This window comes from Aotus nancymaae, unplaced genomic scaffold (assembly GCF_030222135.1).
Source record: "Aotus nancymaae isolate 86718 unplaced genomic scaffold, 86718_ANA_hifiasm-v0.15.2.pri h1tg000021l, whole genome shotgun sequence".
In the NCBI taxonomy this organism is placed as follows: Eukaryota; Metazoa; Chordata; class Mammalia; order Primates; family Aotidae; genus Aotus; species Aotus nancymaae.
Genome location: NW_026988433.1, coordinates 25,037,005 through 25,063,134, shown reverse-complemented (window position 1 = coordinate 25,063,134; position 26,130 = coordinate 25,037,005).

Genomic DNA, 26,130 nt, shown 5'->3' with positions numbered 1-26,130 from the left:
AGTTTCCTAGAGTTTGTTTTGCACAAAGTTTGCAAACCTTCCCTGAGGCTCCCAGCCCAGCTGAAAGTAAATGCTCTGTTTTCTCAACAGCTCTCATCTGTTGTTTTTTATTGTCTTCCTGGTATTAACATGATATGTCCCTATGATTTACATTTCTTTCTGGATGTGGAGATTTCTGAGGGCTAGATCCACATCTGATTCACTTCTGATTCTCAGACATTGGGGTCGGGGGCAGGGAGAATGAAATGATGCTTGGTAAATGCTCTAGCATGAGAAAGGTGTTTAGATGAAGTACTGCAGCCAATTTTATACCAAACATGTTAGCTTCACTCTGATGTCCTGGGTGACATTGCCTTATGTCTTCATCAAGGTTGGCACCACTTTTTGCTCACTCAGAGCAGAAAACCTTCTAGTACCAGGTTTTATGCTGGAGGAAATTGTCATCATGTTGCCCTCTAGTCCAATGAGCCAGGCTGAGAGACTTAGAGGTGTTTGTGGTAAGTGGGAGAAGCCCCTTTCTGTCAGCCTCTGTGAAATTCTTAAGTCTAGGTTGAGGAGTCCCCTCCCATCTCCACTCTTATTTCCAAAGTCCCACCAACCACCAGAGAAAGCCACAGAAATAATTCAGAGAAGCAAGTGTGGTATCGCAGGATTGGAAAGGGTTTGTGTCTTGATCCCCAGCTGCAAGGAAGGGCAGAGGTGCAAGGCACTCCCTATAGATTGGAGGCAGTATTCTTTGAGAGTGGTAATTTATCTCTAGACATCATGATTGATTCTTACTGAAGACAGTTTCAACATCCATTTGTACATTCTTTTCCATTGTTCTTACTTTCCCCTTATGATTACAAAAGCAATATAAATTTTGACCGTAGAAACTTAAGATAATTTTTTTTTAAAAAGAAAACTTTTAAAAGTCTAAATACCTTTTATTACTTTCACAAGGCTAACATGGCACTGATAATGAAGGAATGGATACTAAAATAAAATTACAGTTAACCATCTCTTATTAAATTAAGCAGAAAAATCATGAATCAAGTATTAACAAATTAAATTCAGCTGTATGTGTGCACTGGTGGTAGGTGTATGGAGGATGTTATTTCAGCTGTGTGTGTGCACTGGTGGTGGGTATATGGAGAATGTTATTTCAGCTGTATGTGTGCACTGGTGATGGGTGTATGGAGGATGTTATTTCAGCTGTGTGTGTGCACTGGTGGTGGGTTTATGGAGGATGTTATTTCAGCTGTGTGTGTGCACTGGTGGTGGGTGTATGGAGGATGTTATTTCAGCTGTGTGTGTGCATTGGTGGTGGGTGTATGGAGGATGTTATTTCAGCTGTGTGTGTGCACTGGTGGTGGGTATATGAAGGATGTTATTTCAGCTGTGTGTGTGCACTGGTGGTGGGTATATGAAGGATGTTATTTCAGCTGTGTGTGTGCACTGGTGGTGGGTGTATGGAGGATGTTATTTCAGCTGTGTGTGTGCACTGGTGGTGGGTGTATGGAGGATGTTATGTGACTAATATGGTTTGGCTCTGTGTCCCTGCCCAATCCCATATTGAAGTACAATCCCCAGTATTGGAGGAGGAGCCTGGTGGGAGATGTTTGCACTGTGGGGGGGATCTCTCATGAATGGCTTAGCACCATCCCCTTGGTGACGAGTGAGTTCATGTGAGATCAAGTTGTTTTAAAGTTTGTGGTGAAGACGATCTAAGATGGCCTAATAGGAACAACTCTGGAGTGCAGTTCCCAGTGAGAGTGCAGAGGGTGAGTGATCACCGCATTTCCAAATGAATTTTTACTGCCCACAGATCAGCAGATTCCTGGGCGGAAAAGCACCACAAGTCTCTAGCATGGCTGTTTCAGCCAGCACAGTGGGTTTCCAAACAAAAACTCACACAAATCTAGGTGGCCGTTTCAACTGGTGCCTGGAATGCCTGGGAGACAGAGTTGCCCATTCAACTGAAAAAAAGGGGGCTGAAACAGTGACCCAGGTGATCTGGCTTGGCGGGTCCCACCCCCACAAAGACCAGCAATCTGAAAAGCCCTGGACTGAGAGTTTCACAGCAAGCACAGCTGGACCCAGTATGGTCCAGCTCTTTGGGGGGAAGGGCATCCGCCATTACCCAGGCAGTCCACCACTACTGAGGCAGTCCGCCATTGCTGAGGCAATCTGCCATTACCAAGGCAGTCCACCATTACAGAGACAATCCGCTGTTAAAGAGACAGTCTGCCATTACTGAGGCAGTTCTGACTATACCTCTATAAAAAAAACTGCAAGGAAGTTCACATACCAGCTGGGCAGAGCCCACAGCAGCTCAACAATACCTCTGCTGGCAGACTGGGACTGGGCTACTGCCATGCTGGGCAGGGCATCTCTGAAAAAAGGCAGTAGCACAACAGGAACTTATAAATAAAGCCCCACCTTCCCAGGACAGAGAACTTGGGGAAAAAAGGCAGTTATGAGTTCCACTGTGGCAGACTTAAATGTACCTGCCCAGCAGCTCTGAAGAGAACAATGGAGCTCACAGCTCAGCACTTGAGCTCCTATAAGGGACAGGCTGTCTCCTCAAGCAGCTCCCTGACCCCAGATGTCAGCCTGAGCTCTCCTTTATGAGGTGTCTCTAAGAGGTATCACCTCATAAAAGAGAGCTCAGGCTGACATCTGGTGGGTATCCTTCTGGGACAAAGATAACATAAGAAGAAACTGGAAGCAACCCTTACTGTTCTGCAGCTGCCACAGGTGATCTCCAGGCAAGTAGGGTCTAGAATGGACCTCCAGCAGTCCTACAGCAGAGGGGCCTGACTGTTAGAAGGAAAACTAAAAAACAGAAAGAAATAACTTCATCATCAACAAAAAGGATGTCCACTCAGAGACCCCATCTGAAAGTCAACAACTACAAAGACCACAGGTAGATAAATCCACAAAGATGGGAAGAAACCAGCACAAAAGGATGAAAACACCCAAAACTAGAATGCCTCTCCTCCTCCAAGGGACCACAATTCCTCACCAGCAAGGGAAAGGGAACAAGGCTGGATGAAAAATGAGTCTGATGAATTGACAGAAACAGACTTCAGAAGGTGGGTGATAAGAAACTTCTCTGAGCTAAAAGAACATGTTCTAACCCAATGCAAAGAAACTAAGAACCTTGAAAAAAGGTTTGATGAAATGCTAATGAGAATAAAGAGCTTAGAGAAGAATATAAATGAATTGATGGAGCTGAAAAATACCACACGAGAACTTCATGAAGCATACACAAGTTTCAACAGCTGAATCGACCAATCAGAAGAAAGGATATCAGAGATTGAAGATCAACTCAATGAAATAAAATGAGAAGGCAAGATTAGAGAAAAAAGTAAAAAGAAATGAGCAAAGCCTCCAAGAAATATGGGATTATGTGAAAAGACCTAATCTACATTTGATGGGTGTATCTGAATGTGACGGAGTGAATGAATCCAAGCTGGAAAACACTCTTCAGGATATTATGCAGGAGAACTTCCCCAGCCTAGCAAGGCAGGCCAATATTCAAGTCCAGGAAATACAGAGAACACCACAAAGATATTCCCCCAGAAGAGCAACCCGAAGGCACATAATCATCAGATTCTCCAGCGTTGATATGAAGGAAAAAATGCTAAGGTCAGCCAGAGAGAAAGGTCGGGTTACCCACAAAGGGAAGCCCATCAGACTCACAGTGGATCTCTCGGCAGAAACCCTACAAGCCAGAATAGAGTAGGGGCCAGTACTCAACATCCTTAAAGAAAAGAACTTTCAACCTAGAATTTCATATCCAGCCAAACTAAGCTTCATAAGCGAAGGAGAAATAAAATCCTTTAAAAACAAGCAATTGCTCAGAGATTTCATCAGCACCAGGCCTGCCTTCCAAGAGCTCCTGAAAGAAGCACTAAACGTGGAAAGGAACAACCAGTACCAGCCACTCCAAAAATGTACCAAATGGTAAAGAGCATTGACACAATGAAGAAACTGCGTCAACTAATTGGCAAAACAACCAGCTAGCATCAAAATGGCAGGATCAAATTCACATATAACAATATTAGCCTTAAATGTAAATGGGCTAAATGCCCCAATCAAAAGATACAGACTGGCAAATTGGATAAAAAGTCAAAAACCATCAGTGTGCTGTATCCAGGAAACCCATCTCATGTGCAAGGATACATATAGGCTCAAAATAATGGGATGGAGGAAGATTTACCAAGCAAATGGAGAGCAAAAATAAAGCAGGAGTTGCAATCCTAGTCTCTCATAAAATAGACTTTAAATCAACAAAGATCAAAAGAGACAAAGAAGGGCATTACATAATGGTAAAATGATCAATGCAACAAGAAGAGCTAACAATCCTAAATATATATGTACCCAATACAGGAGTGCCCAGATACATAAAGCAAGTTCTTAATGACCTACAAAGAGACTTAGACTCCCACACAATAATAGTGGAGACTTTCACACTCCACTGTCAATATTAGACAAATCAACAAGACAGAAAATTAACAAGGATATCCAGGACTTGAACACAGACCTGGCCCAAGCAAACCTAGTAGACATTTACAGAACTCTTTACCCCAAATCCACAGAATATACATTCTTCTCAGCACCACATCACACCTACTCTAAAATTGACCACATAATTGGAAGTAAATCACTCCTCAGCAAATGCAAAAGAAAGGAAATCATAACAAATAGTCTCTCAGATGACAGTGCAATGAAATTAGAACTCAGGATTCAGAAACTAACTCAGAATTGCACAACTTCATGGAAACTGAACAACTAGCTCTTGAATGTTGACTGGATAAGCAATGAAATGAAGGCAGAAATAAAGATGTTCTTCAAAACCAACGAGAACAAAGACAAAACATACCAGAATCTCTGGGACACATTTAAAGTAGTGTCTAGAGGAAAATTGATAGCAATAAATGCCCACATGAGAAGCAAGGAAAGATCTAAAATCGACACCCTATCATCAAAATTGAAAGAGCTGGAGAAGCAAGATAAAAAAAACTCAAAAGCTAGCAGAAGACAAGAAATTACTAAGATCAGAGCACAATTGAAAGAGATAGAGACACAAAAAACCCTTCAAAAAATCAATAAATCCAGAAGCTGGTTTTTTGAAAAGATCAACAAAATAGACTGCTAGCCAGATTAATAAAAAAGAAAAGATAGAAGAATCAAATAGATGCAATAAAATACGATAAAGGGGATATCACCATAGAATCCACAGAAATACAAACTACCATCAGGGATTACTACAAACAGTTCTATGCACACAAACCAGTAAACCTGGAAGAAATGGATAAATTCCTGGACACTTGCACCCTCCCAAGTCTAAACCAGGAAGAAGTCGAAACCTTGAATAGACCAATAACAAGGGTTGAAGTTGAGGCAGCAATTAATAGCTTACCAACCAAAATAAGCCCAGGTCCAGATGGGTTCACATCTGAATTCTACCAGACATACAAAGAGGAGTTGGTACCACTCATTATGAAACTATTCCAAACAATCCAAAAAGAGGGAATCCTTCCCAAATCATTTTATGAGACCAACGTCATCCTGATATCAAAATCCTGCAGAAACTTAACAAAAAAAGAAAACTTCAGACCAATGTCCATGATGAACATAGATGCAAAAATCTTCAATAAAATACTGGCAAACTGATTGCAACAGCACATCGAAAAGCTTATCCATCACCATCAAGTAGGCTTCATCCCAGGGATGCAAGGCTGGTTCAACATACACAAGTCTATAAACATAATTCACCACATAAACAGAACCAAAGACAAAAACCACACAATTATCTCAATAGATGCAGAGAAGGCCTTTGACAAAATTCAATGGCCCTTTTGCTAAAAACTCTCAATAAACTAGGTATCGATGGAACATATCTCAAAATAATAAAAGCTATTTTTGACAAACCCACAGCCAATATCATATTAAATGGGCAAAAACTGGAAGCATTCCCTTTGAAATATGGCACTAGACAAGGATGCCCTCTCTCACCACCCCTATTCAATATAGTATTGGAAGTTCTAGCCAGAGCAATCAGGCAAGAAAAAGAAATAAAGGGTATTCAATTAGGAAAGGAGGAAGTCAAATTGTCTCTATTTGCAGATGACATTATTGTATATTTAGAAGACCCCATCGTCTCAGTCCCAAATCTCCTGAAACTGATAAGCAACTTCAGCAAAGTCTTAGGATACAAAAACAATGTGCAGAAATCACAAGCATTCCTATACACCAATAACAGACTTAAAGAGAGCCAAATCAAGAACAAATTGCCATTCACAATTGCTACAAAGAGAATAAAATACCTAGGAATACAACTAACAAAGGATGTAAAGGACCTCTTCAAGGAGAACTACAAATCACTGCTCAAGGAAATAAGAGAGGACACAAACAGATGGAAAAACATTCCATGCTCATGGTCAGGAAGAATCAGTATTGTGAAAATGGCCATAATTCCCAAAGTAATTTATAGATTCAAAGCTATTTCCTTCAAGCTACCTATGACCTTCACAGAACTGGGGAAAACCACCTTAAACTTCATATGGAACCAAAAGAGAGTCCACATAGCCAAGTAAATTCTAAGCAAAAAGAACAAAGCTGGACCATCATGCTACCTGACTTCAAACTATGCTGCAAGGCTACAGTAATCAAAACAGCATGGTACTGGTACCAAAACAGAGATATAGACCAATGGAACAGACCAGAGGCCTCAGAGGCAAAGCCACACATCTACAACCATCTGATCTTTGACAAACCTGACAAAAACAAGCAATGAGGAAAGGATTCCCTGTTTAATAAATGGTATTGGGAAAACTGGCTAGTCATGTGCAGAAAGCAGAAACTGGACCCCTTCCTGACACCTTACACTAAAATTAACTCCAGATGGATTAAAGACTTAAACATAAGACCTAACACCATAGAAATCCTAGAAGAAAACCTAGGCAAAACCATTCAGGACATAGGCGTAGGCAAGGACTTCATGACTAAAACACCAAAAGCATTGGCAACAAAAGCCAAAATAGACAAATGGGTTCTAATTAAACTCCAGAGCTTCTGCACAGCAAAAGAAACAATCATTAGAGTGAACCAGCAACCAACAGAACAGGAAAAAATTTCTGCAATCTACCTGTCAGAAAAAGGGCTAATATCCAGAATCTACAAAGAACTAAAGCAGATTTACGAGAAAAAAAACAAACAAACCCATTCAAAAGTGGACAAAGAATATGAACAGACACTTTTCAAAAGAAGACATATATGAGGCCAACAAACATATGAAAAAATGCTCATCATCACTGGTCATTAGAGAAATGAAAATCAAAACCACATTGAGATACCATCTCATGCCAGTTAGAATGGTGATCATTAAAAAATCTGGAGACAACAGATGCTGGAGAGGATGTTGAGAAATAGGAACACTTTTACACTGTTGGTGGGAGTGTATATTAGTTCAACCATTGTGGAAGACAGTGTGGTGATTCCTCAAGGACCTAGAAATAGAAATTCCATTTGACCCAGCAATCCCATTACTGGGTATATATCCAGTAAAATATATCCTTCACTGGATATATATCCAGTAAAATATATCCTTCCCTGGATATATATCCAGTAAAATATATCCTTCCCTGGATATATATCCAGTAAAATATATCCTTCCCTGGATATATACCCAGTATATATTGGATATATATCCAGTAAAGGATTATTAATCCTTCTATTGTAAAGACACGTGCATATGTATGTTCATTGCAGCACTGTTTACAATAGTAAAGACCTGGAACCAACCCAAATGCCCATCAATGATAGACTGAACAAGGAAAATGTGGCACATATACACCATGGAATACTATGTAGCCATAAAAAATGATGAGTTCATGTCCTTTGTAGGGACATGGATGAATCTGGAAACCATCATTCTCAGCAAACTGACACAAGAACAGAACATCAAACACCACATGTTCTCACTCATAGGCATGTGTTGAACAATGAGAACACATGGACACAGAGAGGGGAGCATCACACACTGGGGTCTGTTGGGGATATTAGGAGAGGGACAGCAGTGGGTAGGGAGTTGGGGAGGGATAACATGGGGAGAAATGCCAGATATAGGTGACAGGGATGGAGGCAGCAAACCACATTGCGATGTATGTACCTTTGCAACAATCTTGCATGTTCTGCACATGTACCCCAGAACCTAAAGTGCAATAAAACGTGTTTTAAAAAAAGAAAAAAAGAAAAGAGAAATTGATTCCTCCCCTACAAAAAAATCACATTATTATCTTTGTGCAATATTTTATTTAGTACAGTTATGGTTTCATATATTGTATTTTTCTTTTATATGTATATAGTTTTATTTTTTTTTAGGCTTGTCAAGTGAAGCAGTAGGAGTAGAAAAGGAACAAAGAAATCTGTAACTGGTTGTGATGAATTGGTGATAAACACCACTGCACTTGGGTCAGTGTGCATTTTTCATCTTTAGAAGTTCCACTGGGTCTTTTATTTATTTATTTTTTTACTTTCCATTTTTCTTCTCATTATGTTCATGTTTTTCTATACCTCCTCTTGAGCATTTTTAGCATATTTATAACATTTAAAATAGCTGTCTGAGGTTCTTGTCTCCTTTTTTTGAGGTCAGCTTAAAAAAAATAATTTCAACTTCTGTTTTAGATTCAGGGATATCTGTGCAGGTTTGTTACATGGGTATAATACCTGATGCTGAGGTTTGGAGTATGAATGATTCATCACTCAGTGCTAATTTCATTATCTCTGGCATTTCTGGATCTGGTTCTATTGATTATTTTTTCTCCTGGCTATGAGCTGTATTTTCATGTTTCTTTGCATGCTTGCTCATTTTTTATCGTGTTATGTTGTTGAGAACTGGATTTTGTTTTATTCCTTTAAAGGACTTTGTGTGGTACAGCAATAAATTCCTTGCAGATCCAAAAAAATAAGTTTGTGGCACCTCCTACTCTCTCTTTTGCTTCTGTTCTGGCCACGTGAGATATCTGCTCCTGCTTCACTTTCCACAATGAGTAAAATCTCCCTGAGGCCTCCCCAGAAGCCAAGCAGGGGCCAGCACCATGCTTCCTGTACAGCCTGCAGAACTGCCAATTAAACCTCTTTTCTTTATAAATTACTCAGCCTCAGGTATTTCTTTATAGTAATCCAAGAACAACCTAATACAGTGACTAATGGGAATTTCCTTAGAAACTAAAAATAAAAATAAAAATTATAACTCACAATATTATCACATTAATGGAGAAAAAAACATATAATTTTAAGAAAAGCATTGAACAAAAGATAATTTTCATCTGCAATATTTAGAAAAACTCTCAGAAAACTAGGAAGAGAATGTACTTTCCTCAATCTGAAAAGGAACATCAATAAAATACTTTAGGCAATGCCATACTTAATAATTGAATATTGAATGTTCTCCCCTTACTAGCAAAACAAGGACAGGCTGAATCATTTCTATTTGACATTTTACTGGAGACGATGATCATTCCAAGAAGGCAAAGAAAAAAAAATATTAATAAAAGTCATGCAGATGAAAAGGAATGAGTTAAGAAAAATCTATTTGCAAATTATGTGATTATTTCCATGGATAGTCTTTAAAAAATATACAAATAGGCCAGGCGCAGTGGCTCACTGCTGTAATCCCTGCTTCACCTTCCACAAAAAGTAAAATTGTGGGAGCCCGAGGTGAGTGGATCACTAGGTCAAGAGATTGAGACCATCCTGGCCAACATGGTGAAACCCCGTCTCTATTAAAAATACAAAAACTAACTGGGCGTGGTGGTGTACGCCTGTAGTCCCAGCTACTCGGGAGGCTGAAGCAGGAGAATTGCTTGAACCAGGGAGGTGGAGGTTGCAGTGAATTGAGATTGAACCACTGCACTCCAGCCTGATGACAGAGTGAGACTCTGTCTCAAAAAATAAATAAATAAAATAAAATAAAGTCTACAAAAACATAGGAAATACAAAGGGAATATAGAATTCCATGTTAATATGCAAAATATATAAAAATCAATTTTATATATTCGCTACAAACTATTAGAAACTGAAGTTAATTAATTCTGTTTACACTGGTGTTAATGAGCACAGAGAAGTTAGGAATTAACAAAAGACTTGCAATAATGTTAAGGTAAAAAAAATCATAGTATTTCTGAAAAAGCTTACTAAAGAGCTAAAGAAATGAAGTGGTGTGTCATATTTGTAGATTGGAAAATCAAGGTGCTAATTTTCTGCAAATTGATTTCTTAAAATTTTATTTTACTTTAGATTCAGGGGGTACATGTGCATGTTTGTTACATGAGTATAAGGAAAAGAGGTAATTAAAAGAAAAAAGAGGTAATTTTAAATCCCATCACCCAGAGACAACATTCTATTTCATATTTTCTGTATGTTTATATACACAGAAGTATTTATATTTTATGTGACCAAAATATCCCCATATCATATATACAGTCTTTACTTGCTTTTTATTCACGTAAAATATATTATGAATATCTTTTCATGTTAAGTATCTGTGAACACATTGGTTTTTAATGGCTGATTGGTGTTTTTCTGCAGCCAAAAGGAACCCTCAAAGTTCTATATGTTCCAGACTAATACCCCATCCTCTGCCCCAGTCAGCACTGGCAGGGGTGAGGAGTGTGCCTCAGGAGATCTGTATGAGCCTCATAAAACTCTTACCCCATCATCCTTCTCTCTCTCATCAAATGCTCACAGCCCCACTACAACTCTCTGCCAGGAGACGCTCGGAGATAATTTTGTCCTGTATACTTTTCACATTAGCCACCACAAGTAGAGCTCAGGACATCTTGAGTTTCTCTAATCCCCAAAGGACTCCATGGGCAGTGAAGCAAATCACCCTGCCAACACAGAGGCATTTCCTAATGACCTTCTCTGATTTTTTTCCTACTCCTACCATCATCAGAATAATATGTATGTGTGTGTGTGTGCACATTTATGTGCATGTATGTATGCATATATGTGTGTCTGTCTTTAATTACCAGGATACAAGCTATATGAGGTATATTGGATTTTTGAAGGCAGGAATTTTTGTCTTTTCTTGTTGAGTTACGATCTCCAGTGCCTACAACTGTGCATAGCATACGGTAAGCACACACTAAATATTTGTTAAATTGATAGATGATTTTATGATAATAAAAATACTGCCATAAACATTTTCATAGCAAATCGTTGTACTCATTTAGAACGATTTACTTTTGATAAACTTTTAGATGTAGAATTTGCTGGATTAAAAATAAAAAATAGGCACCCCTTTTCCTTTTTTAAAAAAAGACATTTAGGCCATGAATGAGCAAACTGCAACATATAGCATAACAGAAGCCTATTTCTTCATAATCACAATGATAGTATTTAATAAATATTAGCCCTTCAAAATGCCATCACCCATTCTGGGAAAGACAAAAGTGAAGAGAGGGTAAAAGGAGCAGTTGATGCAAGGCATTTAGAGAGAGAGTGTAGGGATGAGTAGATGGAGCAAAGGGATTTTTAAGGAAGGAACGAAATTCTGCATTATACTGTAATGGTGACTGCAAGACATTAAGCATTTTTCAAAACCCATAGAACTTTCAAAAACAAGGAGTGAACCTTAATAAATACAATTTAAAAAAATCGTTTAGGAAGCTGAGATCCCAGGAGGAATGCAGACTGTGACAAAGAATCTAACTGTGTTACAAATGCATGAAACAACCACATTGAAGGGAGTGTGAGGAGAGGTGCTGGCATAACTTTGGAAATAATTGGAGTCTGCAAGAAAAAAGGCAAAAGGGACTGTACATGAGGACTGTACTCTAGTTGATAAAGTTGTTTCCCACAGGGATACAGGTTAACAATTATGATACTGCTATACATGTGTACTACAGTTGAAGAATTAAGTAAATGGATATAAAATGGTGAGGGTGAGCTTTCTCACTGTTGGAGTGGCAGTTTACAGATAAGCAAGGGCAGGAAGCTAGATGATCCATCTGGTGATGAACCAAAGCTCGGGACATCAATATGAACTCAATGTTTAGTTTAATATGGATACAGATGGTTACATATAGATATATTTATAGATATGTATATTTATGCAGGTTAGTGTACTCACAGATCATAAGAAAATAAGTCAGCTGACAGGGCCCAGAAGCAAAGACACCCCTGGAACAACAAGAACACCTAATGTCAGATCTTGGTTACTAATACCATTCTCCAATAAAAGGAACCAGAAGTACTTGGAGAAACGACTGTTTCAATAAAAGCACAAGATGAGCCTGGAGCATTTTATAGTGCCAGATTGTAAGGATGTGCTAAAACAAATGATAAGCATATATCAAAGAAGCTCAGAAGCCAACTGAAAGAGCTTCCAATGGCCAAAACTGGAATAATTGGAACAATATAAATAAAGAATTGAGTTATAACTCAAGGTATAAATCATATATCTCTGAGTCCATACTGATATAAATCAGTGACCGAATAACTTAATGAATGGGGGAGAAGAAACAAATCTCTCATGCAGCCTAATTCCAAACAATTTACCTAGATACTCTGCCCTCAAAGTGGGAGAGCATAACTCCCCACTCTTTTGGTGTGGACTGAGCATAGTAACTTCCTTCCAAAGTGTACAGTATGGAAAGGGAGAAAGAGAGAAAGAAGAGTAACTTTACAGAAGAGATACCTGACAAAGACTACCTTAGCCAGGTTATCAAGGCCAATACCAATATTCATAGGTCATGCTGTTAGTATGACTTGATATAATGTCATCCCTTGATATAATGGGATGAAAATTGCAGTTTCCTCTCTGGTCTTACTCCCACAGATCCATAACCTGAGTCAATCCATTTAAAAAATCAGACAAATCCTAATAGAGGGATACTCTACAAAACACCTGAGCAGTGTTCCTCAAAATTTTCAAGGTAAAAAAAAACAAGGCAAGTGCCTAACTATCATAGTCAAGAGGAATGTAAGGAGATGTGATGACTATATGTAAATACTGCCTGGATGGGATTCTAGGCTCAAAACAAAGGACATTAGGTAAAATATAAAGCTATCTGAATAAAACATAGACTTTAGTAAATAATTTTCTATCAATATTGGTTCATTAGCTGAAACAAATATACCACATTAAGATAAGATGTTACTAATAGGTAAGACTGGGAACTCTGAACTATCTCATTAAATTTTCTGTCAATCTAAAACTATTCTAAAAAGTAAAGTTTGCATTTTAAAACTTGGCCAATTAGACACAGGTGAAAACTAACATGTTTTTTCTTTATTTGCCCTTCTTTGTTTACTAGTGTAATGAAGCCTTTTTATGTGTGCATGCATTGGCTGCTTATATTTCTTCTTTGGATTGCGAATTTTCATGTGTCCCTAAGGTTTTATGGTTATTTATTATGTGGCATTATTGTAGTCATATCTAATTGATACAATCTCATAGAATTATCATAGTCCTATGAAGTGTTATTTATGTGTTTTCCATAATTATATAAATATCCATTTATAGGTTAAGATATGGAGGCTGAGATAAACTGAATAATTTACCCAGATTCATAGAGTAACACGTGGGCTTTGAAGTCACATCTGTCTGACTCCAGAATTCCCTAGCCACCATGCAATACCATGAAGTACCAAGTGATGATGTTGGCAGAGGAAGGGAAGGGAGTCTTGGGCAGATAGCTTGGGGTCCAGTGACAACCCTTGAATTCTGGACTATAGAATAATGATGACAACAGCCCAGAGCGGGGCACCACATAGTCAAACTATATAGGAAGTCTCTGAGTGACTGGTGTGAGAAACGGCTCTTGAGGGCACCAAACTTTCTCCAGGTCACCCCAGACTCTGCCGAGAACAGCCAAATGGGTTCTCTGGAGTTGTGCCTGGAAGAAATGTAATTGTAAGGGGCTAGAAGGCAGCAGAATCCAGTGCCATATATCATATAATTTAATGTTGAGACTCTTGAAACTGAAGCCAAGAAGGAGAACCTTCCTTCCCCAGAGTGTGTTAACAGCGTCCAGGCTGCAGGGCCCTCCACTTGCCAGTACTTGCCTTTGTAGGCCTTGACCTCTAGGACCTGGGATGTAAAGGGCCTAAGATGTGGGAGTTCATAGCCACGAGTACTGATGCATCTCTGATGAGTGGAGGAACACCAAGATTTTTAGTCCGGCCTGAATTGGATAAAATGACACGGACACACATGGAGTGGTTTTCAGGAGCAAAAAGTTTAATAGGCAAGAAAGAAGGAAGGAAGAAGAAAACAACTCCCCCATACAGAGACAGAGGGAAGGGGGATTCGAACAAAGAGAAAACCCCGTGTGTGGCAGAGAAGTGGCTGTTTATATAAGGAGGTTTGAGGAGGTGGTGTCTGATTTGCATAGGGCTCAGGGTATTGGTTGGACCAGACATGTCACTCACATAGTCCTGGAAAAACTGGGCTTCCCACCCTAGCTTTTAATATGCAAATACAGGGCACCATGATGTTCTACACACGTGGGGATATGTGGGGGTAGCCATGTTGCCAAGCACATGTGAGGGCAAGGGCAAGAAGAAGGCATCGGGACTGCTGTGTTTGAGTGGACCCAATTTCTAACGGCCCTTTTTGCATATCGAAGGTTGCCCACTGGCTCTAATTGCTGGGGCTTTCCTGCTAGACAAAAAACATTTCTAGAGCTACTTAAAAAGAAACAAAAACTTCCCAAGGATGGCTTTTCCTCTCTATCTGTCTAAAATAATTCTTAATAACTCCTATAACAGTACCTTCCCTCTTAATGCTTGACTTCAAGGAGTTGGGATGATATCCAATGTTTAGGCTCAAGGAACTAAACTTGACCTCAGACTTGGCTGCTTGGTCCTGTGCAACCTCGGGTAAGTCACCTCACCTTTCTGGTCCGTGGTTTGTTCATAACAAAATGAGGACCATAGACATGCTCTACTGACCTCACAGAATGTTCCAGTGGATAAACAATAGTACTGATGGCTAAGAACGACTTCATGCTCTCTCTCAACCAGCACCTTGCATGCATAATATTGTTAAATAGTCACAGAAGTCTTTTTAGGCATGTGTTCATCTGATCCTCATTTTGTGGACAGGAAAACTGGTCCAGAGAGATGATATCACTTGTCTGAGGTCACCTGGCTTGCAAAGATTAAATTTAAACTTAGAGCTCATCCCAGTCACCAGAGACTTACGTTACTAATCAAATTCCAACATGATGCTAGACAGAAAAAATGCTGCAAGTCACTTCAGACATCTGGGGAAGAAATTAGGGGCAGGCTGGGGAAACTGGACATGTGGGGCATGGCCAATAGCTGGGGCTTGGTATTGATTGCAGGGTGTGTGTGCATGCTGAGGGAGTTTAGAGGAACAAGGCGGACGAGGACAAGGGGTGGAGAGAAAAACAGCTGTGACTGAAGAATGGCAGAGGGGGAGAAGGGAGAGGCATGGCAATTTCCAGAAGAAATGGAAATCCAGGGAAGGCAGAGACACCAGAAAGGGATTTTTAGGGAACTTTGCTCTGTGATATGCTTTATAATCTCCATCCTCCGGGCCCCATTAAACCATCAGTAAAATCCAGAGTTTTTTGTCAGTGCCTTCAGAAATGCATCCAAGTTTGCTTTGGGGATTCAACAGCTTGAGAAACTGATCACAGGGTGGGTAGAGCCCAAGAAGCAGCTCAATGCTAAGGGCCACACCCACTCTCCTTCTCCAGGGTCCTCAGCCTGCGCCTGCCTGGGGCCCAAAGCTGTCCCAGGGAGCACTGAGGCTGCAGTTTCCATGTGCCCTCACTTTGAAGCCACAGAGAAAACAGCTTTTTTTTTTTTTGAGGTGGAGTTTTGCTCTTGTTGCCCAGGTTGGAGTGTGCAATGGCGCCATCTCAGCTCACCACAACCTCCACCTCCCAGGTTCAAGCGATTCTCTTGTCTCTGAGTGGCTGGGATGACAGGCATGCACCACCACATCAGGGTAATTTTGTATTTTTAGTAGAGATGGGGTTTCTCCATGTTGGTCAGGTTAGTTTCAAACTCCCAACCTCAGGTGACTGGCCACCTCAGCCTCCCAAAGTGCAGAGATTACAGGCTTGAGCCACTGCGCCCGGCTGCAAACAGCGTTTTACAGGAGGTGCCCATGCAAGCTGTAGGAGTCTGGCTAGATCCTGGTAGAGATAATTAAGGCAGAATCATCCTTCTCTCTCCTTCCCCTCCATTCTACCTCCCTTTTTCTTTCTCTTTTCTCATTTCTCCCCTTTCTCTCTCTCTCCTTCCATCTCCCTTGTTGCCCATCCAGCCCTCCCTCCACGTCCCAGGCTGCAATTTCAACTTCTGTGTGCAAGTTACTGTGCTCTGCCCAGGATTCGGGGATGAGTGGCATAAATGTCCTGTCTTCTCTCACACATTTTTTATCTATCCTAGCTGGGCAACAGGGCTAGTAGCTGGAGATTTTACATTTATCTCTCACAGCCCCTGGGGCCTGGTCCCCAAGTACCCAAATCCAGTGGGGAGACAGGCATGTGAGCCAGTCCCCAAAATACTCACCCCTCCAGATTCAACTCCCCTGGACAACCAGATCCTTGTGAAGTTTCTTTTGTTTTCTCATTTAGTAAAATGCGGTTTTCACCTTTCACTGCCAGAGTTAGTCTGCAAGCATCGTTTCCAGGTTGCTACACAACTTTCATTCTCATTACTTTAATGGCCACGTCATATGCCACCAAGTAGCCTAATTTACATAAGTGGCCTCCTATTGTTGGACGTTAGGTAGTTTCTAGTCTTTTTTTCATCTTTATAGATTTAAAAGTATTAACTTTTTAGAACCTGCCCTTTCTGGAGGATCATGGGTCCAATTTTACATGAGAGAATGGAGGCATGGGTAGAAGGTTTGTATCTTCCTGCCCTTTTCCCGCCCCTGGTGCCACCGTGATGATACTGCATGGCTTGGTGAGTGCTGCTGAAAAGTACCTGCTGGCCCCTGTTCTAGGACCCATCACACTGCCTTAGAACTCTCCGTGAAATTGCCATCTCCATCACCTGTGGCCTTTTTTATTCTTTTCTTTTATTAGACACAGGGTCTCGCTATGTTGCCCAGGCTGACCTCTAACTCCTGGGCTCAAGAGATCCTCCCGTCTCAGCCTCCAGAGTAGCTGGGGGTACAGGTGCACATCACCATGCCTGGCAACACTGTGTCTTTTCAAATGCCTTTTCATCTCCATGTCCCCAGTGACTGACACAGGGAAGCCTCCTCAGAAATGAAGGGGAGGAAACAAAGAAAGGAGGAATAAAGTCAGAGAATGGTTTCCTTTCACATTCTGGCCACCCCTCATTAACAGGGCCTGGGACTGCTGAGGGGCATTAGTGAGTGAACATGTTGACATTGTGTAATTTATTAGCCTGAACTGTACAAATTATACCTTCCCCCCAAGACTTGCCCACAATGAAAGCAGAGTTTATCCTGGGGCCCCGAATAAATACTCAGAGAAACAGAAACCTCATGAATTTTTTAAAGAGCTTATTGGAATCAGGGGAAAACCTGGCGTTTTGAGTCAGAAGTATCCAGTAGATCAGCATTTGTTTCTCTTTACCCTCTTTAATCTTTTTTAATCCCCTTGCTTTCCAGTATTAATCTGCATTTCTCCCCGCTGAGTTCCCCTCCATTTTGGATCATCAGGAGAAAAATACCCCACCCACAGGACTCCCACCTCCACCTCCCATCATACTGGCAGGACTGGGGAAAGTTGACCAGCCCCTGGCAAAGAATAGGTCCTGGAACTCCAGAGGTGTCAAGACTCTGTCCTCTGCCTGCACCTGTTTGGGGATGAGATTGGAGGTGCTGAGATCATAATGCTGAGGCTCTCACGTCCTCTTGAGAAAAGCTTCCTGGCTATGAGTGACACCTGAGCTTATCAACCCCCAAATGTCATCCTTGCCGAAAATTAAGCGGTTTACAAGGTCTTGCTGAGAAATTCCGTGTACTAGAAGCTAATAGAAGGTCAGCATTTTCCATTTCGCTTATTTTCCTTTCCACTGCCTAGGGTCTCAGTAACGTTCCCTTTCTCTGGCATTGTGATGCAGTTCCTATAAATTCCGGCAAGGTAGCTAAACACTTGATGTGATTGTATGCTCCCCACAAGTCTGGGAAATGCGTGTTGTTGTTATTTCCATTTTATACATGAGGAAACAGAAGCTTGAACAGAGAGGGGTCCCTTGCCCAAAGTCATACACAGCAGCTGATCGAAGTGGCTTCAGGACTTATGTCTGTCTGAATCCGGAGCTCATGCTTCAGTGCGTTATGATTTCTTCATTTCTTCCTCTGCTTGGCAAGCCAAGAATGACCGCTCCCCTGCCTCAGGTTCCCCCATCACAGTGACTTTTAGAATTGATATAAACAGTCCAAGTGCTATCTTCCATCTCTGGTTTCCTTTAATTTCCTAGGTTAGAGGTAGTAAGCCATGGTCTAAATTTGGACCGCTGCCAGTTTATATAAATAAAGTTTTATTGGAACACAGCCATGCTTATTCATTTCATATTGTCTGTGCTTGCTTTCATAGTATGGCAGCACAGTTGAGTAGTGTGACAGACACCACATGGACCACAAAACCTGCAATACTTACACTCCGGCCCTTAAATTTTCTGACCCCTGGAATCTAGGATAATCATTGCCCATTATCCCAGAGTCTAAGATAATGGATGATAACAACAGTAGTAAGAATAGATCACATTTCTTTTTTAAATAATTTATTTATTATACTTTAAGTTCTGGGTACATGTGTAGATTGTGCAGGTTTGTTACATAGGCATGCATATGCCGTGGTGGTGGTTTGCTGCATCTATCACCCCATCATCTACATTAGGTATTTCTCCTAATGCTATCCCCCCACAATCCCCGCCACCCCCTGCTATTCCTCCCCTAGCCACCCATCCCCCAGGCCCCGGTGTGTGATGTTCTCCTCCCTGTGTCCATGTGTTCTCATTATTCAACACTCACTTATGAGTGAGAGCATGCGGTGTTTGGGGGGCTATGAGGCAGATGCTGTGCTAGTTGCTTTCTGTGGAATATCTCGTGGAATACTTCAACAGTGGTGTCTGGCGGTGCTCAGAGAGGTGAACCATTTCCCCACAGTCACAGAGCTAGAAAGAAGGGAATCTGGGACTTAAACCTGGATCTCACTAGCAAGTAAATTGCCAAGTGCTCTATACTACTAAGGGCATAATGTTCGCATACACAGTCTACCCAGTATCTGGCATTTGTGCTACCTGTTGGGTTGAGAAGTGATACAAAATGAGTAAAGAAACATTTCTGTTTGTGGGAAACCATGGGCTTGTGGGAAACAGCTCTCCATGTAGACCAGCGTCAAGATGGCTATCACAGACAACAAAGAGCCCAGAGAGAGGATTGGGAAAGAGGGTTCCGAGGTGACCCATCACACCTTTAATGATGAACAGAAATGTAATAATGGAGATGGAACAGAGAGGTGCATCCCAGGCCACAGGAACAAGTTAGGCAAAAGCTTGGAGCAAAGCAATTTTCATATGTGTGAGTTTAGAGTGAATGGAGGAGGTAGGAGAGGGTGAAGTGTTGACACAAATAGCAATAGAGGTTTGTTTGGAGTCAGGTGAGAAGAGTCTGGAATGTGAGGCTGAGAACTTTGAAATGCGTTTCCTTCCCTTATCTAGAAAGAACCTCGGGTTTCTCATGGCATCCCATTTCTTTCTGGTAAGCAGTAGGTGCTCAGTAAATGTCTTTGGGAACAGAATGGCATCCCCCAGTAGTAGGGACTGAGTCTCCTCTTGGCTTCTACGCTCACACAGCAGCAGATGCTGAGACCCATTCAGGTGACAATGACCCATCTGCCTGGGACCTCTTCTAGACTTTCTGAAGAGGTATAAATTTGGGGTCAGCTCAATGGGTCTCTGGAGAGGGGCTTTCCAGAAGAGGCTTCTATTTTTCTGTCTATACCCAGATGGCAGAGCAGTGGTCTTGTGCCCTTAAGGAACTACAAAACTGTTCTTTCTTTTTTTATTTTTTTGATATGGGGTCTCACTCTGTCACCCAGGTTGGAGTGCAGTGGAGTGATCTCAGCTCACTGCAACCTCCACCTCCCAGGCTTAAGTGATCCTCCCACCTCAGCCTCCTGAGAAACTGGGATCACAGGCATGTGCCACCATGCCTGACTAATTTTTCTATATTTTTTAGTAGAGACAGGGTTTCATCATATTTCCCAAGCCGACCTCAAACTCCTGTGTTCAGGCAATCCACCTGCCTTGGCCTCTCAAAGTGCTGGGATTACAGGCATGAGCCACTGTGCTTGGCTGACGCTTGTATTCTCGACCATTCACTTGAGTGGAGCAAAAGAGAGTGGGAAAATTCAGCCTTTGGGGCCATTCACATCCCAACTCTGCAGCTTTCAGATTATGTGAGCTTGGACGAGTCCTCTAATTTCACAGAGCCTCAGTTTTCTCATCTTGAAAATGGGGATAATGATTCCTGTCTCATGACAAAGCCAAATTTATTTATTTATTTATTTATTTAACAGTCCTGTGGATTGTCTGGGGATGGCTCTACAGATTAAAAAAGACTCTGCTCTCTTTGTCTTTCATTCTGGAGTCAGTGGCCTCCCAGGACATGCTCTTCTAAAGGAAGGGAACAGAAATCTCAAGAGAGCAAGTGAAAACACAGGCACTGTGTAAGGCTTGAGCTCAGAACTGGCCCGGAGTTACTTCAGCAATTCTAAACATTTACTGTTGGCTAACGCAAGTTGTATGGTCCAGTCCAGTATTAATGGGGTAGGAAGGTACACTCCACCCAAAGGGTGGAGAAGGAAAAAATTATGAGTAAATTGTACTTCTACCATAGTTGCCAAAACTCACAGCATGACTGTGGGCCATATGATCCCATTTTCTACCCAACATTGCCGTCTATGTTTCTCAAGGTTTATCATGTTATCCAAACCCCACTGTACAGGTGGATAAACTGAGGTTTGAACCCCTTCCCATGGTTTGTCTTCAACCACAGAGGGCTGCCAAAACTAGGTTGGCTACTCTGAATGGTCATGTCTGTTATTAACCATACTCGTAGTGGTGGGGATGCTGTATCTCTCATTTCAGTTGTTCTAACCAGTAGCCTTCAGCACGAATTCCCAGAGGGAGACTAATTTACTGTTGGAATGTGAAGACAGCCACTGGCTCCACTGTGAGGCACAATAACCAAACAGCCCCTATCTTGGATAGAGACCACCAAAATTCCAGTTGGAGGTGGTCAACCCTGTCCATTTTATTTCTTCTGGCTGAAATGTTTTATTGTCCCACTGCCAAAACTAGGTTGGCTACTCATTCTAGACAGCCATGCCTATTATTAACCATAATCATAAAAAAGGGACTTCCAAAATTATCCCAGTTCTAAGACAACTCATTTAGAACACTAGCAGCAATACCACCACTGACAAAATCAGTAAGTGAGCCATGTGGTGTCCACCCTAACCCAAGAGAGTCTGTTGATGAGTTGATGAGTATGTTTGGACATAGACAACTTGGGCTCGGCCCAGATTCACTCATCTCTTCAGTAGAGCTTTCCAGAGAGTTCAAATTATTTCCTAATTTGTTCCAGATCCACCGTCTTTTGTGGCTTCATTTGGGCATTAAGGTCATCCAGAGATGACTGAGCTGGGCAATGGAGAAAGCAATGAGAGGAAAGAAATTATTCATTCATTCATTCATTCATTCACTTACTTACTGATATCCTTACTCACTAGTTGTTGTGTGTTTCCAGTGTCCTACGTTCAAAGCTGAAAAAAAAAGCAGAAGTCCCACTGGGCTGGCCATTTAGCACACCAGATCCTTCTTAAATGCATTCTTTCAAAATAAATAGTTGGCTTCCCATCAGCCATTGCACTGCAGATGAGTTGTTCCAGCTAATCACAGCAATACTATTCCCCTTGCCAATGATTGGTTTAGGAGTCAGCATGTGACCTTGTTCTGTCCAATGAGAGGTAAGAGAAAATTTGTTAGGGGCTTTTAGGAAACTTTCCATTACTAAGAAGGAGCCATAAGAAGGGAGGGATATTCATTACTGGTTGTAGCTATGCATTAATAAATGTGACACCTACAATTCAGACAGCCATCTTACTACACACCGGAAAAGGAAGCTAACTCTGAAGATGGCAGAGTGGAAAGATGAGGGAACTACATCTTCTTTGGCATCGTTGTGCTGCTAAATCTAACCCCCAAAGGGCGCTCTGCCGGGTGTACCTTCTGTTATGCAAGATGATAGATTCTGTCAGTGTTTTTGCCAGTGTGTGTTGGGATTTCTTTTACCTGCATCCCAAAGCATTCTAATGGGTGCACTACTATTACTGTAGAACCCTGATTTATCTCTGAAGGAGCAGGTGTACAGAGCAGTGGATTAACTTGTTTAGAATCACACAGCTGGGAAATGTCTGAATTAGGCTGTAAGCCTAGGCTGTAATCTCTGCCTTCGGTCCACCTCCCTCCCTCTCTACCTAGAGGCTAGGTGACTTAACAGCTAGCCTCTAAGAATGAGTAGCCAGAAAATAAGAGTTGTTGAGTGCTATTTAGTTGCTGGGCAGTGCTGGGTGCTGAGTGGTCGGGAGCTGATACATAAAGAAAGAGAAGATGATGAAGATCTTGACAGAACACAACACAGCAGGTGGGATTGAAGGATCCGGCAGGTAGGCTCTGGGCTGAAGTCCCTGCCCCATGTGCCTACACTCTGCATAACCCACAGCTGCTTATCCGGGGTAACTCTGTACAGTGGAAGACACTTCCAGTTTGAATTCAGGTAGACCTGGTCCAAATCCTGTCTCTGTTACTTCCTAGATGTGCGGCATTGGGCATGCCCTGTCACCCTTATAGGTTTTGGTCACCTGATGCGGGGTCACTGTGAGGAGTGGACATGAAGCATGACATCCCCAGACACCTGGGAAGGTGCTGAATGCAGGATGACTGTGGGCAAGATCGTAACAGTTAGGACTATCCAGAATGCTGAGAGTCATACAGCAGAAGTGATAATCTTAGTCCCTGCTCTGCCATGATGGGCTGTATGACCTCAAGCAAATCCCGCCTTCTCTGGGCCATTCACTTATGCCCCTGATTCTCTGAAATGGTGGGATTGGGCTTGACAGTCATTTTCAAACTTTTTTCCATGGACATCCAGAGATTCTTTGGCTGTATAATGAGGATAGAGGAACAGGAGCAGAGACTGAAACCATCCCCTCGCACTCAACCTCGTCTTCAACCATAGAAACCTCTTTGCTATTTCTTTCATGAGACTAGGACTTTTTGTAAGATGTTATTTGGGGAGACATTCTGACGTTTTTTAAAAAAAAAATATATATATATATATATATTTATTTAAAAAAAACAACTTGAATACCCTCTAGATAAATCTCTACATTTCTTCCAGTTGTTTAGTAGTTAATAGCATAAGCTTTGATGCTCAGTGCACCCAGGTTTGAATGATGACTCTGCCATTTATTATGTGTTAATTTGGGCAAGCAGATAACTTCCTGGAATTCAGGAGAACATCGTTTCCCCTCATCTCCACCAGCAGGAGGTGTTATAACTCTTTTTAATTTTTGCCAATTCGATGGGTATAGAATGATATTTTATTGTTATGTTAATTTTCATTTGCCTAACTTCTAGAGAATTGGAGCATTTTTCCTGTTTCTCGGCCACTTGGATTTCTTCCATAAATTCCTATTCTTTGCCCGTTTTCTGTGGGGCCATTTGCCATTTTTTCTGGTCAGTTTGTGAGAACTCTTTGACATCATATGGACATTATCCTAATATAGTATGGATTTTATCATTCACCTGCATTACAGTTCTTTTTAGAAACATCTTTTGTTCTTTCTAAAATGTTGCTATAACGGTATTACTGCACTGTCACGTGAAGATTAAATAGCCTAATGTATGTAAGCGCATAGCAGAAATCTTGGTAATGTCAATACATTATTTCTATTATTCACAAGCTTTGAGTGTGGGTACGTGGTTCTGGAGTTATCTGAATGTGTGTTGCTGATGGAGTTAGTTAAAATGATAGTGCCAGGCAAGGATGTACTTGTGATCTATAATGTAAACACCTAGGAGAAGGGACAAAAGAATGTTACTGTCTTGTGTCTGCTCATATGGGAGAGCGAGCAGAAGAGCTTGTCAGCAGAGTCGAGTCTAATGTGCATGTGACTGATGAACTGCGGAGTTGACAGGGCTCCATTATTTACTCTGTGATAGGAAAAAGTATACTTATGCTTGAGAGCTCATGAGCAATGGAGATACCAAATAAATCAGAACAGTAACAGAGGGGTGACACCCATGAGTCAGCTCCACCAGCAAGTCCTGCTCAGAACATCCCTTTTGCCAGAATCGGACTCCACCCAACATAGGTCAGCGTCAAGGGCTCGTCTTCTGTGCAGTCAGCGTGAACCGGTCCAAACTTGTATCAGTTATTAACTGCTACCAAATATTGCATAACAAACAACCTCAGTGACATTAAACAAGAATGATAATATAATAATTGTAAATAATAGAAAATGTAATTTGTGTATATGTAAATATAATATTATTATTTATATACACTTCTTGGTCATTGATCATTAGTGACCACGGAGAGGTCAGCAAGGCAGCTCTGCCAATCTTGGCTGGGTGTGCTCACATGTCTGGGATCAGCCGGCTGTCAACCTGTCCTTCCATGCAGGGTGTTGTCAGTGGCTTATGCATCAGAATTACCTATGGAGAAGAACATTAAAATACAGACTCCAGGGCCTCATTCCTAAAGAGTCCGTTTTAAAAGGCCTGAGGGTAAGCTCAGGAAATTGTGTTTTAACTAATTGTAGATCCATGTTATTTCTATTTTAGACAGGGACTTCTTGGCAGGTGCTAATTTTGGGTGACAGTGGTGGAAATGTCAACAGCGGTGACTGACTCTCCTCCACATGTATCTCATCCGCCAACAGGCAGCCTGGGCATGGTCTTATGGCAGAGGTATAGGCACAACCACTTTTTAGGCCTTATCTTGGGTCTTGCTTGCTAAAATCTCATTGGCAAAAGCAAGTCACTTGGAGCCAACTTCAAAGAGGAGAAGCACTACAGTCACATGGCCAAGGACATGGCACAGAGACAGGTGAAGAATTGGAGCCACCACTGCAGTCTACCACAACGTTCAGCATGGAGGTTAAGATTACAGGACGTAGAAACAGTTGGACCTGGATTTTTGTGTCTCTTGTTGCTGGGATTTTCATACCTCCCCCCGCTCGCCATTTCTCCCCTAGATGCTTACACCAAAGCTTTTCCCCGCAAGGCTTTGCTCTCAGCTAGCTGCCACAGTCAGAGATTTTTTTCAGTGCTGCCTCCCAACTGCCAATGCCCCCTCTCTCTTTCAAGGCTATTTGCATTAAAAGATTCTTACTGCTTTTTCTGATTGCAAGGGAATACGTGCTCTTTGCACAATGCTCAAGCCATGCAGATAATCGTGACCTAGCTCCATCGCCCCTCTCTGAGTGGGAGCTTTCCACTGTCAGTATGTTCAGACTTTTTCTTGGCCTATTTGACATCTCTTTGTCAAATATGGGGTCAAGCCTTAGACAATTTGCTGTATTCACCTAATAACAACAACAACACCGTGTGGGTATCTTTCCATGCAGGATGTTGTCAGTGCCCTTTACATCAGAATTACCTGCAGAGGAAAATACTAAAATACAGATTCCAGGGCCTCATTCCTAAAGAGTTTGTTTTAAAAGGTCTAAGGGGAAGCTCAGGAAACTGTGTTTTAACTAACTGTAGCTGCACACTATTTGTATTCTAACAGGGTCTCCTTGCCTGGTGCTAATTTTTGGTGACAGTGATGGAAAAAAGAATGCCCAGTGAAGGGAGCGATTAGTGGAGGGGCTCCAAGCACTGTGATAGCGGCTAGAGGAGACACCTGTGATTAAATCGCATCACCTCAGAAGGCCCATTTTGCCCAGAGAAAGGAGTCTACATTGACTTGCACCTTCAATTTCTTTGGAATCTGTCCAGGTATGGCCCTGTAAATAACTAACCACTAACCCAGGTTCAGGAACTTTCCAACTGTGTTTTCTTGGGCAACTGACTTCACCCCTCTGGGCCTCAGACAGT